We start from the raw sequence: 14391 nt of genomic DNA, 5'->3' as shown, positions 1-14391 counted from the left end.
TTGGTAAATCGGTGAGAAGTCCGATGGTGAACACCCATTGCAAGTCAAGTTTCTCTTCCCTCTTTTTCAGACTGAAGGAACAGTGAAATTTTTATATTTTACCTCTTTCCTTTGAAAGGCAAAGGCTGGGTTTCTTAAACAGTGAGTTCAAATGAAAAAAAAGGTTTGACATATTGGCATTATGACATACTAATGTGATTTCACACAGTATTGAGTAGTATCCAGAGGCACTGAGACCTAATCTGGGATGAGTGAAGTCTCTGCTCTACAGCCTTGGCTGAGAGCCACCTGGCCTTTAGCTCACGTGGTAGAGCGCAGGCGTTAGACTCTATACTCACAGGTTTTATGCCTGGGGCTGATAACCCATGTCTGTCAGCATTACAACTGGTGCATTGACTAGGAAGAATTGCTAGAAGGTCTCAGAAGCTTGGATGTGCTTCCACAGCCCAGGGAAGAATGTAATACCCAGATGCACTGAGACCTCATCTGGGGTGAGTGAAGTCTCTGCTCTACAGCCTCAGCTGAGAGCCAGCTGGCCTTTAGCCCAGGTGGTAGAATGCAGTGCTTCAGACCCTATGCTTGTAGGTTTTATCCCTGGGGCCAGCAACTCAGGTCTGTCCGGCCTCACACGTGAATTATGAAACTCTAAAGATTGTTATGGTAAACTCCTTGTGATGTTTAAAGACAAAATACAAAGACAAGAAAATCTTCACCAGCTCCTGGACATTATGCATGCTGTTGTTGGTTGCCTGCAAGTGTAACACAAACAACAAATTGTTCCTGTTTCTTTTAGACCTGAAATGAAAGGGAGAAGGGAAAATTGATGGCTTGTGCATTGGAACAGTGGTCACCCTCATTAATCTAGCTATTGCTGTATGCAATGATTTTGAATTCATACCGTGCTGGAAATGTCAGGCTTGAAATCATTTCCTTTTGTGCCCTAATGCACCTCAAGTGCCAGATGTAGTCTTTGCCTTTTAATTTGAGACTGGAGTTGCAAACCATGTTACAAGAAATAAGGTCAGAAACTATGAAACTGTGTTATGTGTTGGCAGACACAGCAAGAATACCTTATAATAACTCTAATGCTAGGCTGTAGTGATGACTAGCCAGATGGGGGTTTTATAATTGGGCTAGATTCAACTGGGTAGACATAGGAATTGTCATCACACAAGTCTGGGCTGTATAATTAATGTGACCTCTCCCTCCTCTGACATTTTCTTAACAGTGAGCAATAGTTCTAGGGTTATGAAGTAATTGCAAGATCTTAGAAGCCCACAAGGTATTATTTATGTAAATAATGCTGTATTTTTAGTTATTATGCCTCGCAGTTCCATAATTAAAATCCAGTTTTGTACTTAAAGCAGAGCTTTAGTAAATTTATGTTGAAGCACACAGCGGGGCCTTCCAAAATTATAGCACTTACCCTTTGGGCCCAGGATTAAATTTATTATTAATTTATTCATTAAAATCAATGAAACATTGGTCTTGAAGAAATGTACCACCCAGTGTGAGATCAGTTCTTTTCTCCTGCATGGCCACTGTATACACTTTGAAGTTTCCTGACACATAAAACTCATATAATTGTTTAGCAATAATCTTCATCTCCCCTGCTCCCCACCTCTTACTGCAGTTATTCTTCATAACTGAGAGGTTCTTCAGCCAGAAATGATGAATAATTTTTGGAAGCTACTCAATCCCAAGAATTCAAAAAAGTCATGCATTAGGCCTAAAAAAAATCAGGATAGTTACAAAATAATGAGAAATGAATACAATTTGAACCTCTCTTGTCCGGCACTCTCTTGTTCAGCAACATTTGCAGCCTGGCATGATTTTAATTAGACAGATGTCCATTTATCCTGAATGTGGCCAAGTTTTCCATAAAGTTTGTTTACAGCCACCAGTCTTGGCTCTCAGTGTTCTGTGCCATTACTTAGCTCTAATTTACCCCTAAATGTCTTCTAAGAGCCTGGTAATTGGACTGCTTTTTTTTTGTGAAGCTACAGACTAACAATGCTACCCCTGTAAGACTTCTAACAACCTAGTAGTTGGTGGAAGTGTTGGCAGTGCTGCTGTACAGTAATGACCTTCTACAGTTCAGCAAATTCTCTCCTTCAGCACTGGTCATGTTCCAAAGGTGCCTAACTGGTGAGATTCAACCTGTAATTAATGAAGCTATGTTCTTTTTATTTGCCAATTCCCTCAGGACCCTTGGATGCATTAAATCTGGACCCATGGATTTGTGTACCACTAGCTTTTCTAAGTAGCACTTAACCTGTTCTTTTCCCACCAAGGTCTGCCCACCTCCTTCCCATACTGCATTGCCTAGTGTTGTAGATTGGGAACTGATCTTGTCCATAAAGACGGAGGCAAAAAAAGCATTGAGTACTACAGCTTTTCCTGCATCATCAGTCACTAGCTTACCTCCCTCATCCAGTAATGGCCGCACATCCTCTCTGATCACCCTCTTGTTGTTAACATGCCTGTAGAATCCCTTCTTGTTACCTTCCCATTCCTTGCTACGTGCAATTCCATTTGTGCTTTCACTTTCCTGATTGCTCCCCAGCATTCTCCACCAATATATTTATACTCCTCCTTAGTCATCTGTCTATGTTTCCACTTCTTGTATGCATCTCTTTTGAGTTTAAGCTCATCAAGGATTTACCTGTTAAGCCAAGCTGGTTGCCTACCATATTTGCTTTTCTTACTGTGCATCAGAATGATTTGTTCCTGTGCCTTTGGTAAGACTTCTTTAAAATACTGCCAGTTCTCCTGAACTGCTTTCCCCTTCATATCTCTTTCCCAAGGGATCCTGCCCATCAGTTAGGGAGTCAAAGTCTGCTGTTCAGAAATCAAGGGTCTGTATTTTACTGCTCATTTTTCTTCCTTTTGTCAGGATCCTGAAATCTACCATCTCATGGCTGCTGCAGCCCAAGTTGCCACCCACTTCTACTTCTACCGCTAGTTCTTACCTCTTTGTGAGCAGTAGGTCAAGCTGTGTGTGACCCCTGGTCATTTACTTCAGCACTTGTACCAGGAAGTTATCCCCAACATTCTACAAAAGCTTCCTGTATTGTCTGTGTGCTGCTGTATTGGTCTCCCAACAAACTTCCAGGTGATTAAAGTGTCTCATGAGAACCAGGGCCTGTGATTTGGAAGCTTCTCTTAGCTGTCTTACGAAATCCTCCTCTACTTCATCTACCTGATCTGGCAGTCTATAGCAGACACCAACCACATCACCCCTGTTGCTACCACCTCTAAACTTAACCCAAAGACTCTCAACTGTTTTTTTTCCCTCCGTATATTGGAACTCTGAGCAATCATACTGCTCTCTCATACAAAGTGCAACTCCTCCTCCTTTTTTCCCCTGCCTGTCCCTCCTGAACAGTTGATACCCTTCCATGACCGTGTTCCGGTAATGCAAGTCATCCTATCAGGTTTCTATTATCCCAATCACCTCATACTCCCTTGATTGTGCCAGGGCTTCTAATTCTTCCTGTTTGCTTCCCAGACTTCTTAAATTTGTGTACAAACACCTTGGGTAGTTAGCTGATTGGCCTACTTTCTCCTTTTGAATAAGGGGTCCTCCTTTGTTGTTCCTTCCTCCTTCCCCACTTACCTCGGGGCTTGTGTCGTCATCCTGCGACAAACCTAGTTTAAAGCACTCCTCACTAGGCTTGCAAGCCTGCCTGTGAAGTTGCTTTTTCCTCTCTTCATTAGGTGGATCCCATCTCTCCCTAGCAATCCTTGTTCCCAAAACAAAGTCCTGTGGTCGAAGAAACTAAAGCCCTCTCTCCAACACCACCTCTGCAACAATTCACCTCCATGATTTGATGATCTCTACTTGGTCCCCTTCCTTCAACTGGGAGCATGGACGAGAACACCACTTCTACTCCTTATGCCTTGATCTTTCTTCCCAGAGACACATAATCCTCAGGGATCTGCTCAAGGTCATTCTTGGCTGTGTCATTAATTCCTATGCGGAGAAGTAGGAAAAGATAATGATCTACAGGTTTGATTAGTTTTGAAAAAGACTCCATCACATCCTGGATTCTAGCCCCTGGTAAGCAGCAAATTGCCTGGGATTCCAGCTCTGGATAGCAGATGGATGATTCAGTCCCTCTTAGGATGGAGTCCCTGCCCACTGACACCCATCTTCTTCTCTTAGGGGTGGTGGTTATAGAACCCCCATCCCTAGGGCTATGCATCTCATGCCTTCCAGTTAGTGGGGTTTTCTGATCCTGTCCCTGTGAGGTCTCTGCCACAGCATTCTCCACCAAATCACCCAGGTAGAGAGCCTGAAAGAGGTTGCTTACCTCTACCACAATAAGAGATACTTGAAATGGCTTTCTTCTACTCCTGGTTACGTGCTTCCAGTTTTCTTCATTGATCAGCATTGCCTTCACTGGCTGCTTAGCCTGCTGTGCTTGTAGTATTAAATTCTGCCTTCTGTCAAGGAGGTCTTCACCTTCTCTGATGGACCAGAGTGTTGATATTTGTGCCTCAGGTCCTCTAATCTTCTCTTCCAAGTTGACAACCAGCTTGCTCTTGGTACATACGAAAGCCCTTCTATCTTCTGGGAGGAAGACAAAGATGGCACATGCTGTGCAGATCACAACAGCTGACTTGTCAGTAGATTTGTCACTATCCATTTTTCCCTTTCTTCAGAGAGGTTCCTTAGAATTTCTTTTTTTTTTTGGGGAGTGCCATCTTGAAGGGCAGAAGAGAAACAAAACTATAGGAAAGAAAGAGACAACCAGTATGCGGCTCTCTGCAAGGTGAACTCCCAGACAAATTCCTTATTAGCTGCTACCCTGTCAGATGCTCACAATATTCACTGTGGCTGTCTTCTTAAAGGCTGCTGCTGGCTAGGCCTGGCTCAAGACTTGCCTCCAAGCCAATCGGGCATCTTGCCTCGTCTAAGTAACTCTTAATTTTTCCCTATTTTAGTCTTAGCTTCCACTGTGTTTTCATTGACGTTCACTGTGTTAGCTGCCCAATCATGTCTATCTTTTTTTGGTAAAAATTGAAATAAATAAGGTGCTTAACCATTTTGCCGTTGTTGCATTTTCTGTTTCTGTCTTTCATGACTAAGTAGTGGCTTGACCCTATTCTTGCTCTTCCTCCTGCTTCTCATGCAACAAAATATATAATTTAATACTACTTCTGGTGTGTTTTGTTATAAGACAAACATTTCTAATACTGATATATTTCAAAATGATATGTATGAAATTGTCACGTTATTTGCATATGGCCAGCCTACATCATTATATAAAAAACCACACTGAATAAGCCTGTAGAAGTCCAATATATTATTTTTGCATTATTTTCCCATAGATTATACAAAAAAAGGTATGTTATCTATCTGTTCAAAACACATCTGACTCTTGGCCATACTTTCAAGTGCACTCTTGGTTGATAATGGCAAAAAAATAAATTAGCAGAAATAAATGGACAGGTTACAATTACTATTAAATACTTCAAAAATATTACTAAACAAACCACAGCTAGGGAGCAAATGTATTTTCCCAAGAGATTTGTACATTTTAAAAAAGCCAACTAAACAAAAAATCTGCCTTCTCCGTTAGCCAGCTGATCCATGAACGGGGTCCTGAGTTTCCACAGAACAATTCACTCCCTGCAGTTCCACCAACTCTGGAGGCTCACTCCAGGCTCTTGGGTCTTCAGCTCCTGCTGTTAGGGTCTCTGGCTTGTCCACCTCTGGAACTCAAACCACAGATCCTCTCTCTCCAGTGTCCAGCCCAAACTGAACTGAGCTGCATCCCTTTAAACTAAGCCAGCACTTCAGGCATGCTTTGCACAGCTGGAGGGGTGGGACTTTCTCCACCCAAAGTGTGGTGTTATACCCTTCCAGCTCACTGCAGGATATGGTCACCCCATCAGACCAACCAAAATATTTAACAAAACACGTCACACATAAATCTCCTCTGGTGAAAAGGGTGAAAGGAAAAAACCAACTACACATATGTCTATCCATACGTTAGTCACATCACTTAATGAACCACCCAAAGGTGCTCAGATACTTTGGTAATGAGATGATATAAAAACCTACTTAGACTAGACTAAAATAGACCCAAACTTCCATCATCAGGCTCTGTTTTAGCCTCCTACAATGTTAGCTGGAAAATTTAGCTTGGTATCACTAATTTAACTGAATAATCTGATCATCTCATCTGATCCCATTTACTTACAAAATGGCATTTGTTTACTTAAACAAAGGAGGATGAAGAGTTCTCTTATCTTCTTATTCAACTTCACATGGAAGAGCAATCTGCCGCCTAAAAAGAGAAAACCTGTTTATCACAGTTACGCTACTCACTTTTTCATCACTAGACCACAGTATGGATTTATACCACTGGTGGGAAGCAGCCACACTATAAGATCTTCATAGAGCAAATAGATTTATTTCCTCTCATCAAAAAGTATTTCTTGTAGATTACACACACACACACACACACACACACACACACACTTCCCTCAATACTCTACAAAGTGAATTTTCCAACTCAGACTACATCTACAATATGAGATAAATTTGAATTTATAACAGTAAGCTTAATATTACAATGACACTGTCTTCACTGTAAATACCATTAGATCTATTTAGGAAGCACTAATATTGATATAATAACATAGTCAAAACTGGCTGGGTGTAGCATCAATTTCAAATTTAAAAGTCCAAATGAAGGCCAGAGTGGAAGCGCCATGTCTTAAAATTGAATTCATTAGCCTCCAGAGGTGTCTCCTAGGTATCCCACATTGCCCCACAGTGCCCTGCTATTGCTGCTTCCATCTCTGCTGCTCTCCAGGTACACAGGAATTAGGTAACAGGAAGCACACAGATTTGAATCTGGCACCAGGAAGCCCATGGCCATGGGCTCATGTTCATATGAGAGGCTGAGAAACTTCTTTCTTTCTTTGCCATCAGTGCTGTGAGCACATTTACCTATTCAAAATAGCCCCAAATGGAAGTTCATGGTTTTGTCTTTACCTCTGCAAGCTGAGCACTTGGAATTTTTTCAGCGCTGGCACCACCCCCGGATCCACCTTTCCAGGTTGCACCTGGGATATTGTGCGGGGAGGTCGTGGATGAAGGAAAGGCTGAGAAACTTCTTTTCTGCAGTTTACATTTGTGCAGGGGCCTGCCCTCCCTTCCACACAGGTGCCATGGAGCCAGGATCTTTTCTACATCGCGTGGCTAGCCCCTGACTCAATAAAGGGACATTCCTGCCTTTTGGCGTTGACCATGCTGCCAGACAGCACCACGTCCTCGCTTGCACATAGTGAAGGCTACAAGGGCGGGAAAGACTTTTGGGGGCTTGTTGCTGCTGGAGAGAAGTCTCCCCCAGTCCTAAGATTTTTTTCAGGGACTTGCTGCCACTTGGAGAGACTGCTTCAATTGGCCCCACATACCCACAAAAATATTTTGGGGGCTTGCTGTTGCCAGGGAGAAGTCTCCCCCAATGACTAAAATTCTGGGGGCTTGCTTCAGCCTGGGGGGCCATTTGAATTGGCTCTGCAGCCACAGACCCCCACCTCCTCCTGCCAAAAATATTTTGGGGGGCTTGCAGCTGCCGTGGGGACCATTTTAACTAGCTCGTCAGCCATGAGCCGTACACACATCCCACACAAAAAGATTTCTGGGGACCATATTGAATGGCCTATCATCCTCCAATCCACCTAATTCTCACCCCAGGGGATGAGCGGGTTGAGCACCCTGACCTTCAATTGATGTTAGTCCCACCCCCATCGAAACACCACCGCTTGTTGAAATTTGGAAGACCCCATCCCTCATGTTGGACAATTCTGCGTAGCATAGTGGGAAACCAAAAATATATCCCAAACATTTTCTATCCTCTTTTGTCAAGCTTTGTACCCCTTAATACAGGGAAGAGTGGGTAGAAGACCAGTTGAGAAGACACAGACACAAACACCTTGCTGCGCTTTACGCCCATTGCCGACACCTGCTGCTTTTTGTAAAATCTTTGATATTTCAGTTATGAAAGCCAGAGATTTCAGCTCCATCCTGTTTGAGAAGCCCAAAATCTTTTTCCTAACCTTTTTCATCCTTTTTCTTCATGCTTTGCCCCTCTTAACACAGGGAAGAGTGGGTGGAGGGCCAGCTGAGAAGACATAGACAGCTGGGTGATCCCAGGTCACACAAGTTGTGCAATGGACTGGGAGGCCAAAAACTCTGATGCACAAAATCTCTTTTTTCAAAACCTTTACTTATCCTGCTCTATTTTCAACCTTTGCATTGTTGCTGTACTATTTTCAGGGGTCATCTGTAATCAAGGGATGGGGGACAGTGGTTGGAGGGCCAGTTGAGAAGACTCAGACACCTGCTACTTTTTGTAAAAACTTTGATAATTTGGTTACAGCTACTGTTATAAAAAGCAATTCAGTTGTAGAAGCAAGAAGTTTCAGTTCATTTGTTGATCTTTGTTGATGCCCTACTTTTCCTTCCTTCCTTCCTCCAGGAAAAATGACAGTTTACTTTCCAAGGAAGGAGAATGAGAGCAATGCAATGTGGGAAGATGACATCCCATATCCACAATCACTTGTGGGGCATTTTTTTTGCCATGCTGCACCAGCAAAAATACCTAGAATGCTATGGGGCTGAGGTAACTGTGGGCTAGGTTCCCACAATGCACTGCTACAGTAGTCGATGCTTGGCAATTGAGTATGGCAGCAATAAGTCAACTGTGTGGGGATCCTGTGGGGAGCTGAGGATACTCAAATATGAATTTATAAAACATAGTGTTACAAAATCTATTTTAATAAATATGAATTTATCTCATCATGTACATGTAGCCACAGTCTCCTATCCTTAGCAAGTAAATAGCAATCATTTTACGGTACAATTATTGAAGTAAATAAACACACAGTGAGAAACTACAATGTGATAAATATTTAAAACTCACTGTATTTCCTGCAGAATATTGAGCTTTACATTATTTATAGAATACATGTTCTCAAAAACCAAACAGCTAAATTAGGGCTGAGACAATCCCAAGGACACTTAGTATGCAGAATTTTTTTTTGTACTTTATTTCTTGAAAATGCACTCAAGTTCTTTTCTCTAAACTCTTGTAATGAGCATCTGCTTCCCAGATTCCACCAGATACGTACTTTAACTTCTCAATAGGAAAACATCAACATGTGGGCAAAATTCTACCTTCCCCTGCCTATTCAAAGTAGGGTGAAGAAGAGCAGCAGCTGAGTCAGAAGGCTTTTCCATTATCATCATCTTCATCATTATCAACAGCCATGGGCTCAGCTCCCAATGGTGTCTGATTCCTCTCTCAATATTTCCTTCCATCTTTCCCTGTCCAGTGTGGAATGGCTTAGTTTCTGTAGATTATCTTCACACCTGTCTACTGCATCATCTACCAATTCTTTGTGTGGTCTGCCTCTCCTATTCAAATTGTCCATTATGCCAAATACCAGGGTCTTGATTTTTCGCTCATCATTCACTCTGCAAATATGCCCTAATATATGTAACTTGCTTTGTATAACCTTCTGAAGTAGGTTCTCTTCTGGCTGTATCTTCCTATATAATTCCTCATTGGTGACCTTCTGCATCCATCCTATTCTCAAGATCTTTCTATAACAACTCCTCTAGAATGCCAATATCCTTCTCTCTGAATCTTTCCTTATCACCCAGGTCTCACATCCATACAACATGCTGCTGAATACACACATTTTCAAGACGCTCAGATTTGTTCCTAAGCTAATCACTTTGCTCTTGCAGATCTTATCAATCACCTTTAAACTCACTCTTGCTTTTGCTCTTCTAGTAGCTATTTCCTTCTGACAGACTAGATCAGATGTTATGTTGCTCCCCAGATATGTGAACTTCTCTAGTTCAATACCATCTATGCTGATCTTCCTTCCTATTTCCTTATCTCCAAATACTATTAGTTTTGTTTTATCCATGTTCATAATCAGTCCATATCACTTCCCTTTCTCATTTAGCACCTGCACCATTTTTGCTGGCTTCTCCTCAACAATATCATTCTCGAACCTTAAGTTGTTAATTCTTTTCCTGTGCATAGATATCTCCTTTTACCTCTTCCTTGATCTTGTCCATCACTTTCTCTAGATGTATGATGAAGATACTTGGAGATACCAGATCTCCTTGTCTCATTCCTCTACTCATTCTAAACCAACTTCCCAACCCTCCACACATTCTCACTGCTGCTTCTGCATTGTCATCAATATCCTTCAATAACCCTAGCAGTCTGCTATCCAGTTCATATGATGCCAACATTGCCCAAGTTGCTTCTTGATCTATACTGTCAGGCACCTTCTGAAAAATCCACAAATCAAGGGGCACTGTTCTTGTGTCAAGCTTACTCCACTATCAAGCTAAGTGTCAATATCAGCTCTGTGGTATTTCTCTTTTTTTAAGGACATATACTTAACCCTGTCTCAGAGGGCTGGACAGGACCTTCAGCGGTCATCAGGTCCAGTCCCCTGCACCCACAGCAAGGCCTATCACCACGCCTGGCAGATTTTTTAAATCTATTTGTCACAGATCCCTAAATGGCCCCCCTCAAGCATTGAGCTCACAACCCTGGGTTTAGCAGCACAGTGCTCAAACCACTGAGCTACCCCTCCCCACAAAGGGCTTCTCTGGGATAGGAACACAGGACTTCTCTCACCCTAAGTGAGAGTCATTCCCCTAGACCAAAGAGCCACTCTCAACTTGGCTTGCTCTCAACTCTCAACTTCCTGAACTCCACTTGCTCATCTGCTAGATGTTCTTCTATCTGCGATTTCAGTCTCTCTGTCAGTATCATCATCAGCACCTTACCTAGATGACTCGTTAGGGCAATCATTCTGTCGTTCTTGCACTCCAATGCACTTCCTTTCTTGTGTATTGTAACAAGCACAGATCTTGTCCTTTCCTTAGGTGCCTTCCCTTCTTTCCATGATACATTACATAGTCAATGTATTTCCTGAATCATGCTTTCTCTGCCATATTTAATCATGTCTCCCATGATTTTATCATTTCCAGGGCTCTTGTTGTTCTTTAGTTGTTTCACTGCTCTTTCTACTCGCACTCGATGCTCAGTAGCGATATCTCTTTCAGTTCTTCGATCAGCCTCTCTGAGACACTCAGGTCCAACTGTGCTTTGCATAGATGGGTGAAATATCTCATCCATTGCTGCACAATCTTCTCCTTGTTCAGGAGCATTCTCATCTTTGATTACCATCTGCTTCAGCTGCCACTTCCTATTAATATTCCTAATCATCTTAGACATCTCCCTGGTCTTACATTTGTCATAACACCTCTCTATGGCTGTGTCTACACTACAAGATAATATCAGTTTTAAGTCATTTAAGCTGATTTTACCAAGTGCCAGTCTTCACTGTAAATTCCATTAGCTTGATTTATGGTGCACTAAAACTGACGTAATATCAATATCATAAAATCTTTGTAACCTGACAGGTGTAGCATTCAGTTTGGATTTAAAATTCCAAATGAAAGGTAGTGAGGAAGTGCCATGTCTTTAAATCAAATTCATTAGCCTACAGACATTTCCTGTATGTGCCCCACAATGCCCCACAGCTCTCTGCTCTGGCCTGTTCCACCTCCACTGCTCTCAGGTGCAGAGGAATTAGGCAACAGGAATACCACTTTCAATTCAGCACCTGGAAGCCTGTGGCTGTGTGGTCATGAGAGGCTGAAAAATCTTCCTTTTTGTTTGCTATTAGCGCAGTTGTGGGGCCTCTGGGTCTGGGTCTACCTCTGCTAGCTGCCTTTTTTTTCATGTGCTGCCTGTGTGGGAGTCGTGTTTGAACAAGAAACTTCTGTTCAGCCGCTTACATTTTGTCCTGCCTCCCACATCTCCTCCCTTCCCTCCCACTGGAGGTGCCATGCAGTCTGGAACTTTCCAGTGCTCAGCTGCATCACGTGGCTTGACCTGAACCAGTAAAAGGATGTGCTGTGCAAGTTGCCAGGCAGCTTGCACATGGTGAGGGTCCTGTAGCCAGCCAGGGGAAGTCTCTCTGGGCAGTCACAATTTTCAGGCAACAGAAGAAAATTCTTTGTCACTAGAATAGTAACAGAGAGAGAGCCGTGCTAGTCTATATACAATCAAAACAAAAAAGCAGTCAAGTAGCACTTTAAAGCCTAACAAAATACTTTATTAGGTGGTGAGCTTTCGTGGGATAGACCCACTTCTTCAGAACATAGTCACACCAGAACAGATTCAATATTTAAGGCACAGAGAACTGTTTTTGGTTCTCTGTGCCTTAAATATGGAGTCTGTTCTGGTCTGGCTATGGTCTGAAGAAGTGGGTCTGTTCCACGAAAGCTCATCATCTAATAAAGTATTTTGTTAGGCTTTAAAGTGCTACTTGACTGCTTTTCTGTTTTGTCACTAGAGTTGCTGTCCTCTCAGAGGTACTTCTTATATGGGCTTTATCCAAAAGCCATGGGACTGGATTTTGTCAGGGATCTTTTGCCTGCGGGAAGTCTCCCTTGGCAGTCACGATTTTTGGGTGCTGTCTGTAGCCAGGGGTCTTTTAGCCACCCAGGCAAGTCTGCCTCAGCAAGCACAATTTTCAGGGCCTGGCTGTAGCCCGGGGTCTTTTAGCTGCCCCGGGGAACTGTCCCTCCACAGACACGATTTTTGGAGCCAGCTATAGTCGGGTATCTTTTAGCCACCCCAAGCTGTATCTGTTTCAATAATTCATTGCAGTTTCAGTGTAGTGGCCATGTCTCCTTCAGCAAATTCTTGTTCTAAGGGTCTTCTTTAACAGGTGGTCTATATCTTTGCCAGGTCCAAACCTAGATCCAAGCCTGAGCATGCTGTTAATAGGGGCAGGTGGTGGGTCTCCCTGGGCACTCACAATTTTTGGGTGCAGGCTGTAGTCTGGGTCCTTTTAGCCATCTGGGGATGCTTCCATCAGCGGTCACAATTTTCATGGGCTTTCAGCTGCCCAGAGAAAGTCTCTAGTGGCTGATATAGTCATGGGTTGGGGGCAGTAGAGCAACACATGCCCAGAGGCAGGGGCTGGGACCAGACTTGCCCTCTAATGGATCATCATTAAAGGATTTAAACTGTACTCAGTCCAATGTGGCAGCCATTTCTTAGTCTTATTCTCTGTAATTAACCCTTGGTTCCCTGTTACCTGGAGGCACAGAAAGTGCCATCAAAAGTTGATCAGGCAGACATTCAGTGTAACATCTATGTGTACTTAGATGTACATTTCTAGATTATGGATTGGGTGCAAAGGTTTTGCAGTGGTTGCAAGGATGAAAATTCCTGTTCAGACCCTGCCTGGAGAAAGAGACACTTGTTTAACACAGCAGGGGAATGAGGGAAATGAAATGTAGGAAGATATCATCTGATACCCACATCCACTTGTGGAGCATTATTTTCCCATGCTGCACCAGTGAAAATAGCCAGAATGCTTGGGGGCTCAGGAAACCATGGGATACATTCCCACAATACACTACTTCAGCAGTCGATTTATGCTATTTGTGTGTGGCAAAAATAAGTTGATTTTGTGGGGAGCATGCAGGAATGTGAGGATGCTCAAATTCAAATCGATAAAACCCAGCATTAATAAATCAATTTTAATAAATTCAATTTTAGATCATAGTGTAGACACAGCCTATATCTTCACACTGCTCCTCTAACCATTTTGCTTTATCTTTTCCAGCTGCTTGCCTTACCTCAATGCATTTCACCCTATATTGCTGTTCTGCCCACTCGGAAACTTCCCTTCTGCTCTTCAGCACTCTCTTCTCTTGGACCAATTTCAGTGACTCCTGCATAATCCACTACTTATTGGTCTTCTTTTCTTTCGGAACAACCTGCTCAGTTGCCTCGTCTATCTCCGTGGCTATCCCTTTGACTCCCTTATCTAGGTCTTTGTAACCACATTCCTAATTGTCTCTTCGAGCCTTGCTCTGCATGCATTCCCTATTTCTTCCTCACCTAGTCTCACCATGTCTCTTCTTTTCTTAAACTGTATCTTACACTTTCTCTTGAGTTTCATCTTTATTTTTGCGATCACTAGACTGAGCTCTGAGTCTATATCTGCTCCTTGGAAATTTGGGCAGTGCAGTACTGATATTATCCATCTTCTTATCAGAATCACACCTATCATGCTATTTGACTTCCCTGTATTCAATCACCATGTCCACTTTCTGCAGTCCTTTTGTTGGAATCTCTTGTTGCAGATCACCATCTCATGCTCTGTAGCAAACTCTAGTAGCTTTTCACCTTGTTTGTTTCTTTCTCTATATCCAGACCTTCCCATGACTCATTCCCAACCTTCATTATCTGTTCCAACCTTCATGTTCCAATCTTCAACGATGATCAACACATCTCTCTTCGGTATCTTTTC

This window comes from Carettochelys insculpta, chromosome 1, assembly GCF_033958435.1.
Source record: "Carettochelys insculpta isolate YL-2023 chromosome 1, ASM3395843v1, whole genome shotgun sequence".
In the NCBI taxonomy this organism is placed as follows: domain Eukaryota; kingdom Metazoa; phylum Chordata; order Testudines; family Carettochelyidae; genus Carettochelys; species Carettochelys insculpta.
This window is presented reverse-complemented; position numbering follows the sequence as displayed.